This window comes from Primulina eburnea, chromosome 8, assembly GCF_022965805.1.
Source record: "Primulina eburnea isolate SZY01 chromosome 8, ASM2296580v1, whole genome shotgun sequence".
Lineage (NCBI taxonomy): Eukaryota > Viridiplantae > Streptophyta > Magnoliopsida > Lamiales > Gesneriaceae > Primulina > Primulina eburnea.
The window spans coordinates 9,065,660-9,076,131 of NC_133108.1; positions in this window are offsets into that span (position 1 = coordinate 9,065,660).

The window sequence follows — 10,472 nt, forward strand, 5'->3', positions numbered from 1 at the left end:
AAGCATATTCTCATATACAAACATAATTTGTATCATCATTCATCACATGGAACTTGTTTCAAACCCTCATATAAAATTTACTACAATACATATGCGGAAGCTATACGATAAGAAGTACCGGTTCTTGTCGAGGTAGGGCACGCCACTAGCATCCATTGGCGAACCGGCATCCTAGGCATCTTCACTACCTGATCCTGTAATACATGAGCTACGTGAGTTTATAAAACTCAATAAGTTGGCACTTGTACGTATCAATATGCGTCGAAAGAATATACATATCAAGTCGTGACAACAATGAAACTTTAAACCATGTCATATCATAGCATATATTCATGTTCATTTTTGTACTTGAGCCTCATTAGTTGACCTGTACTACTGTGCTTGCTTTATTATATAGCTACTACTGTGTTGGACGTCAGGGAGCAACCTCTGGCAACTCCACGCCCCATGAACATATATTGGCCAATAGCTTTGGTGGACTTAAAACCACCCATGATGTCAACAAGCTCTATATCATGTAAAATCAGTCCTTTTTTTTTCATGTTCATGTTCTTGTTCATGACATAGCACCCATCATCAATATTCATGAGTTCCATTCATATTTAGTACATAACAATGGAATATGGTGCTATGTTTCATCAATAAACATACTAACAATGTACATATAGCAATAATCAATAGGAAGCATTTGAAATCATAATATTACTCATGTATTACTTCAAAAGCATGCCAACTTATAGTCCAAGCGTACGAATACTTGTTTGAGACGATGTATTTCGCTCCTATACTGTCAAATATACCAATAATTCAGTCACTATTGCATAAACTAGATGAAAATCATTCCTTTATTGCCACCTACATATACCATAACTAAAAGATAAGAAAACTTACACCCTTATGAAGTTCTTGTGATGGAGAACTAAGTTCTAGCTTCAATACTTTGAAAGGAATGAAGAAAGGAGCTGTTGGAGAAAGTTTCCTAAGTTTTCCTTCGAGTTTGCTGTGGAAAAGGGGAGAAAAACTGATGGGATTGCTTAGAAATGTCGAAACTTATCTTCTTATATGCAAGGCGGCGCTCGGACGGTCATAAATTACCGCTCGAGCACGGCACTTTCTGTCCAAAACCAAAAATCCAGAACCATTGGCGCTCGGGCGGTAATTTCTTACCGCTCGGGCGCCACCTATTCTGCTTCTGCGCACTGCTTCATCAAAGAGCGCTCCAGAAACGTTTCTTCCGTTCATAATCTGGAAAAGTGGTAAACTAGGAAGTTGTAGCTCTATGTCTTGGCTTGAATCTCCCACTGGTTTCATGTCATTTGGAGGTCTGAGTAAAAAGGTATGCCCATTCTCCCAACATGTGTCATTGTAGGAGTGACGATACACACAACCCACTTCGGGGCGCTTTTGGCTTGTCTTCCACAATGATTTGGGCAAAACTGAAAATAATAAAGTTGTAGCATTATATCTTAGCTTTCTAATGGTTAAGGCCTCACACAATTTGGATCAATATTCAAACCATTATGCTAAAAATCGTAACAACTACCACAATTTCGTCTCATTTCCTGCAATCCTATACCAACTTTCATTGCACTACTTCTATCTACACCTCTTACTACCACTATTTTAACACATATTCATTCTCAATACACCATAGACAATATAAAAGTCATGTTGAATCTCAATATTGATAACTCAATCATCACATGAAATCTAATCATCTAAATAACTACATAGTAAACGACATAAACGCATTATTATCATTTGTACGAGTAACCGGGCATTACAATAAGGTTATTTTATTGTAGCCCATTCGACGCTCAAGTCAAATAGTAGAAAATAGAGAGAATGCAGTGTGTGTTCAGAATGAGTGAATGTATAAATGGATAAACAATAACTATAACTTGATATTTATAGAAGAAGAGTCCTTATGTGACTAGAGTTCTTTGACGACTATAACTCTGATATTTCTAGGGTTCTAAATTTGTTGGACTCTGGATTTTCAGAATCTTAGATAATGTTAGATTATATCTCTACGAGCTTTATTTTTGTGGACTACACATTCATATATCTAAGTGTGAACTCCTTGAGGCATGAGCTCGTCTAAAATGTACTGAGTGAGTCCAGGAGTTTTATGGGAGCTTGGCTCGGGAGGTCGGCCGAGACCTTCTCAAGCGCTGCGATAATATATTTTGGGAGATTGGCCAAGACCCTGCTTGGGAGGTCAGCCACGTCTTACTGATCGACGAGATTATAGGAGTATAGGAAGTCGGCTGGAGTCAGCTCCTGAATGATCTCCCAACGAATTTGGATAAATGGGGTCCCGGGTGGGTCCCTACATGATACAACAGATTTGGTTGAATGAGGTGACATTCTGATGAACTCTAACCCTTAAGATGACCTCTCACAACTATTTGGATATTGGGCCTGAATTCTCACGAGCTATCGAGAGTGGCCCGAGTCTATCACCTGTGGTATCACATATATAATCTTCAATTATTTTGAGAGTGATAAAAAAAAAACTAAATTTAAAAAAATTATTTTATATTGAAATGCTATATTTGAGAAAATATAAATAACAATAATATTTTAATCTCATTCAACTATGATATATGGATGAGTGGCAAAGATTCATCACTCAACACACGTATGTTATGTGTTGAGTGGATGATGATACTATCCATATAAGTAACATCTACCAAGCCCATATATAGATATTTATTAACGTGATCGATGCAAAGTTTGCTTAATTTATTCTCTTCTCTTATATTCTCGACAGGTCAATGAGATGCTAACTTTGAAGTATTATTATAAAATTACATCCAGTTGTCTTTATTCATTCTTTGACATTAATCCAAAAAAATAAAATTTACTAACATCACACGTAAAAATAAATATAGATTGTTAGATATATACACATGAGAAAATACTCTAATGATAAGTTGAGCTCAACCATTAAAGTCGATGATCTCGATATAATCCCTACCGGTAAGAACCTATCTTTCCATTAAAGTTCATTTTCATCGTAATCTTCACACCTATATATACTTCCGTGAGAACCTTTTGTTTTCGAGTATTAGGTGCTTTTGGATAAGTTGCTTGTGGTGATTAATTAAGGTTGATTGTGCTTGATTGTTACAGATTATACGTGCTCTTGGTGATTGGCAAAGGCCTCGAAACTTCGATTTGTAATCTTGGAATTTCTTTTTTGTTGCATCGATCATTTTCACACATCCAATAATGTGTGCCCCCACAATTCCATTTTAGAAAAAAATGTGGGGTTGGAGCAAGTAGTGCTGTCTTTGTTCCATGCGTTTATCGCTTCCATTCTGACATGTTCGATCGCGACTTTCATACCAGTCTACGCTTAGTGGTGGAGGCAGCCAGGAGCTAGCTCAATCACCTAATTCCTTAGTATTTTTGTTGAGTCTCTGGTATAAGGCGACCTACTCCATAAACATTCAATCAATTTAGTAATTATGTACTTCTGAAAGAGAATATACACCCATGGAACGTCTAAGTTGGTGGAGTATGTATACTTGTTACCAATTAGTCACATGTTGTATTCTTCTATCAACAACATCTTGGGCGAACCTATCGTACAAAAACAAGACTTGTCTAGTGTTGGTTACCTATATAGTTAACGTGATTTACAGGCTGCTACATTCAGCACGAAAGTTTATCTAGTACGAACCTATGAATAGAGGCTGCGAACTCATAGAATCGAATTTGAGTGGATTAAATCATTCTAGTCAATCTGAAAGATCGAGACAATGTAAATAATAATAGAAAGTCTAAATTGAATTGAAAGATATACATACATAAAAGGAGAATTTCAAGCCAAAGAATTTGAGACGAAACATGCATTCTGAAAGTTCTGATTCTTGTAAAGGGAACCTAGACCAGTTACTAAGGCTACGTTTGGTCTTTATTTTAAAATTATTTTGTAATCTTTCAAACCAAAAAAATAAATAAATAACCATTTCATTTAAAAAAAAAAAAACTCATACTCATGTATCCCTGATACAATTAATTTTGAGAATAAAAATACAATTAAATTACATTTACACAAAACTATCTACACCATTTATGTATGTGCATACACAGACATTTAAATCATTTGACTCATAAGATAAGGCGATGAATGATGAAAAATGAATATTTGAGTCGAACGTCTGTTAGTATCACATTAGTAATATCAAACACGATTATGTTAGTAATTATGAAGAGCTAGACCCTTGCAAAATATAATTTTGGCATTCTTTGGTATATGATGATCAGCTTTATTCTGATTGGAACCCACCAACTAAAACGTTTGGTTCACATGCACTTGTCGAGTAGTCAGTGAAGTCAAATTCAGGACAGATTCACTTTGATCAATTCGTCTGGTTTTGGGTCTTCTTTCTCACCGTATGTTCTGTCATCTTTGAAAACGCCACTCTACAAAAGGCAATGCAAATTAGTAGGTAATGTATGTTTTACAGGTGTTTTGATATTTTACGATTCAGCAACAAATTATCTTCACGTGTGTCGTAAAATGAGAAGTAGGTCTCTTGTGAGACGGGCTCACGAATCTTTATTGTGAGACTGGTCAACCCTACCGATATTCACAATAAAAAATAATACCCAAATAAGATATATGTTTCACAAAATACGACCCGTGAGACCTGAAAGGAATTTTATTCCTTGATATATTTTCCTTTTTCATAAATTCCTTTTTAATATCTCTAATGTTTTGCCTTTCTAGACTTGAGAAAATCTCTAATTTATGATGTGATCTCGTGTAGATTTGGTATTCGATATGAGAGTCATAATATCTTTAATTTATGGAATCTTAATATCTTAAAGATATGAGATCCTTATTCTTTAAGAGTTTCTTTCTAATAAAACTCTGTGTGTGCTTTAATAGGATATGAGGGCGAAAAAAAGGACGTGTGAGATACGAAGGAGTTCGAAGAGTTTTTCGAGACTGTAGCCATCTCGTGTGATTGATAACTTGTTGTTGTGAAGTGCTGCCAACATCTGAAGACAACACCTAATCACGGTTGTGATTAGTGTGTTGAGTCTCGAAGATTTTTCACTTCTCGGTTGATGCATCCGACATAGTTTTGTTATACGGTTTGTTAGAGGTGTAGATGCAATTTGTTACTCGCTTGTGTAAGGGAGTTGTTTTATTCTTTCACTAGTATTGGTTTTTGTAAACTTACAAGTTTTCCTAGTGAATTATTTTTGCCCTGAGGCACCGCACAAGTACTTGATACTTGTGCATAATTTATATCTCGTCTCTCGTATTATTATTATAATTCAAGTTGTGTGTTAACTTCTTAAACTGAAACTTCCGCTGCATGTTGTCGTGGGTGTTACAACATCTACGTACAACACCTACTTTCTGATACACACAACAATCACCCTCATCACACTTACACTGTGGGAACAGAACTTTCAATTGGTATCAGAGCCTCCACTTGACGCTACTAAGTGAGATTCTGTTTTTTTTTTTTGTTTTCACAGGAAAAAAAATGGAAGCATCAACAAACACTGTTTTTAGACCTCCCGTGTTGGATGGTTCAAACTATGCTTTGTGGAAAGTAAAGATAAGGGTCTTCATAAAATCTATTGAAGAAAGAGCTTGGCTGCGTGTACTTGATGGTTGGAGCCCACCAAAGATCGAGGATACTGATGGAGACTCTCGGCTCAAACCCGAAAGTACATGGACAATTGATGAAGTGCAGACTTCAAATTTTAATTCCAAGGCTCTCAATGCTATATTTTCATCTGTTGACACAAGGATGTTTAACTTAATCACCAATTGTGTCTGTGCCAAAGAAGCTTGGGATATACTTCAGAAACATTGTGAAGGATCCGAGAGCGTACGTAAAACCAGGCTAAGGATGGTGACATCAAAATTTGAAAGCTTGAGGATGGAGGACAAGGAGTCTATTCTTGAGTACGATAGCCGATTGAGACAACTTTCTAGTGAAGCTCACGGTCTTGGAGATCCCATGCCCAATGAAAGATTGGTGAACAAAGTCTTAAGATCTCTCCCTGAAAGATTTAATGTCAAAATATGTGCAATTGAAGAATCTAAAGACACTTCAAAAATCAATCTGGATGAATTAATGAGTTCTCTCAGAACCTTTGAGATGAACCTTGATTTACAAAGGAAGGATAAAGGGAAGACAATAGCCCTTGAAGCCTCAACCGAATCTTATGATGAAATCCTTCAAATATCGAAAGAGGTGGAAAAGTCTGATTTAGGTGAAGAATCGATCTCTCTGTTTACTAAGAAATTCAGTGATTACTTAAAGACCATGAAAGAGAAGAAGAAAGTTGGACAGAAATCTGTGTTACCCAACATCACCACTTCTGCAAAAGCTCAAAAGTTTACTCCTATGAAAGGACAATTTTGACCAAAAACCGAATTGCAAATCCAATCAAATGTCAGAAACCTGGATTCAGTGCAATGTAGGGAGTGTTCGGGATATGGACACTATGCCAATGAGTGTGCCAATCGACTTAGGAAAAACAAAGGCATGACTGTCACCCTGAGTGATGAAGAGTTTGATGATGATCAAGGATCGAATGAAACTGAAAATCACACATCATTATCTGCTGTGATCAAGGAGAAACGCTCAATGCAAATCAATCCTTTGGGCGTTGCCACCGGTGTTGCAATACCTGGTCGCAACATCGCTTCAAATTCTTTATGTCTTAATTCTACAACACTTGGTGAATCAAGTCAGTATGAAACCCAAGAAGTAGATGATGATGAAATTACCCTGGAAAGTGTGCAGACAATGTATGAAGAATTGCATGAAGATTGGATAAAAAAAAATAAAGTGAATGCAATTCTCTCCAAAGAAAACACTGAACTAAAGTCACAAATATCACGACTGGAAGTAACCTTAAGTAAGAAAGATCTGGAATTGTGCAAAGTCAAGGAAGAGATTGAGGATGCAACTCAGATTCTTGCGAAGCTTAACTCAAGCACATCTAAACTTGACTCACTCTTGATGATGGAAAAGAATGATAAAGCTGGACTTGGCTATCCGAAACACCAGTTTGAAATTGGTGAGTCTTCCAACACTGAAAGAAAATCAACAGTTTTTGTCAAAGGGAGTATTGAAAACTTGAATGCTACACACACTGAAAAAGGTGCTCCATCAAAAGAGCAAATATCTACCAAGAAGTCCAAATCCAGAAAACGTCACTTTATCTGCCACTATTGTTTTAGACCTGGTCATATCAAACCCTACTGCTTTAAACTGAGAGATGATTACAAGCGCAACACTGCCAACAGAAAACCGATGGGAAAAAGGGTTTGGGTACCAAAGGCTAAGATTCAATGTTTCGTTATTTATACTTCATTAAAAACTAACATTGCAGGAATATGGTACTTTGACAGTGGCTGTTCACGCCACATGACAGGTTCTAAAGACCATTTGATTGACTATGTTGAACTGAGGAGTGGTCATGTGACGTATGCTAGTGGTGCTAAAGGAAGAATTGCTGGCAAAGGAACATTGAATGTTGATGGACTGCCTAATCTACACAATGTGCTTTATGTCGAAGGGCTTAACTCAAACTTAATAAGCATAAGTCAACTTTGTGATGACGGTTTGCATGTTAAGTTTGATAAAGACAATTGTGAAGTGTTTGATAATGCTAATACTCGTATTTTGACAGGTACAAGGTCTGCTGATAATTTCTATCAACTTGGAGAAGACTTAGTATGCAATCATTCAAAGGTGAGTGAATTAAACTTGTGGCATCAAAAATTGGGACATGCAAACTTCAAGACATTAAAGAATCTTGGTAAGTACGATGCTGTGAGAGATATGCCTAATTTATCCTCTGGAATTCCGTATGTTTGTGGTGCATGTCAAAAAGGTAAGCAAACACGTGTTCCCCATCAAGTGTTGCAACACTTTGGGACAACACGGTGTCTTGAACTCTTGCACATGGATCTTATGGGTCCAATGGAAGTGGAAAGCCTTGGAGGTAAGAAGTATTCATGTGTTTGTGTGGATGATTTCTCTCGCTTTACATGGGTAAGATTTCTTAGAGAAAAATCCGATACATTTGATGTTTTTAAGAAATTACATGCTAAGATTACTAATCTACATAATCTGAGGGTTGGTAAGATAAGGACCGACCATGGTAAAGAATTTGAAAACTCACACTTTATATCATTCTGTGAAAAGAGAGGGATATCTCATGAGTTTTCGGCCCCTAAGACTCCTCAACAAAATGGAATATCCGAAAGAAAGAATAGGACACTGCAAGAAATGGCTAGGGTCATGTTGAGTTCAAAGAATATTTCAAAGAGATTTTGGGCCGAGGCCTTAAACACAGCATGCCATATTTCAAATCGTGTGTACTTCAGGAATGGTTCTACTATAACATCCTATGAAATCATCATGGGAAAGAGGCCGAACCTTAAGTATTTTCATGTTTTTGGGTGTGTATGTTATGTTTTGAATGACCGAGACCATCTTGCAAAGTTTGACTCTAAAAGTGACAAATGTTTATTCCTTGGTTATTCATCTAATAGTCGTGCATATCGCGTGTATAATCTGAGAACAAGAACGACTATGGAATCTATTAACGTTGTTTTTGATGATCTTGCATATCTAACGGGAAAAACAATCGAGGATTATATTGATGGACTGCTGAACGAAAGTGAGACACTGCCTAACACAGATGTTGCACCCGGTTTTGGAACACCGGAGACAACACCTGCACTGGCAGAATCTAATGATGAACTAGGAAAGTATACTGAGAATGATGACGATGTAACCAATGAAGAGATTGATGTTCCCAGTAAGATTCAGAAAAATCATCCATCATCTCAGATCATTGGTGAAACTTTTGGAGGAATGCAAACTAGAAGAAAGGAGAAGGTAGACTATCGGAAAATGATGGGACTAGTATGCATGACTTCCGTATACTCTCAAGTAAGTCACTCTTGTTTTGTTTCACTCATTGAACCCAAAAATATAAATGAAGTCTTAAAAGATGAATTTTGGGTTGATACAATGCATGAGGAACTTGAACAATTTGTTATGAATGATGTGTGGGATTTGGTTCCCAGACATGATAATGTGAATGTTATTGGAACCAAATGGATTTTTAAAAACAAAACTGATGAATCTGGAATTGTTGTGAGAAACAAAGCAAGGCTAGTCGCTCAAGGGTATACTCAAATTGAAGGAATTGATTTTGATGAAACGTTTGCCCCTGTTGCCCGGATTGAATCGGTTAGACTTTTATTTGCTATTGCATGTCACATGGGCATAAAATTATATCAAATGGATGTGAAAAGTGCCTTTTTGAATGGCATCTTGAAAGAAGAAGCTTATGTAAGCCAACCTAAAGGATTTGAAGATCCACACCACCCGAACCATGTCTACAAGTTGAAGAAGGCACTTTACGGACTTAAACAAGCTCCAAGAGCATGGTATGGTAGGCTTACTGAATATCTGCTTGACTTAGGCTTCAAACGAGGTGAGGTTGATAAAACCCTTTTTATTCAAAAATCGAAGCATGATATTCTTGTGTGTCAAATTTATGTGGATGACTTCATTTTTGGTGCTTCTTCTCAAAAGCATGTTGATGAATTTGTTAAATGCGTGTCTACCACATTTGAAATGAGCATGGTAGGAGAATTAAGTTTCTTTCTTGGATTGCAAATTAAACAAATGCATGATGGTATCTTTCTATGTCAATCCAAGTATGCCAAGAATTTGGTGAAGAAATTCTCTACCGAGAACACTAAGCACATGAAAACACCAATGGGGTCGACTGAAAAATTGTCCAAAGACGATGTTGCGGCAGGTGTTGACAACACCCAGTATCGCAGCATCATAGGCAGTCTTCTTTACTTAAGTGCAAGTCGTCCCGACATCATGTTTAGTGTATGTTTGTGTGCTAGGTACCAGGCTGATCCTAAAGTCATTCATCTAAAGGCTGTCAAAAGAATTTTGCGATATATATCTGGAACAGTTGACTTAGGTTTGTGGTACACCAAAGAAACAAACACCAATTTAGTGGGCTTTAGTGATGCTGACTGGGCTGGAAACTTAGATGATAGGAAAAGTACCACGGGTGGGTGTTTTTATCTTGGTAACAATTTGGTGTCATGGTATAGTAGAAAGCAAAATTGTGTGTCTTTGTCCACTGCTGAATCTGAGTATGTTGCAGCCGCTAGTTGCTGCTCACAACTTCTGTGGATGAATCAAATGATTAAAGATTATGGATTCAACAGTGACACCTTAATTGTATACTGCGACAATTCAAGTGCAATTGATATTTTAAAAAATCCAGTGCAACACTCTCGAACGAACCACATTGACATTAGACATCATTTTATTCGAGATTTGGTTGAAAAATGTATGATTCGAATGGAATTTGTTGGAACTGAGAACCAACTGGCTGATATCTTTACAAAACCATTGGATTTTGAGAGATTTTCC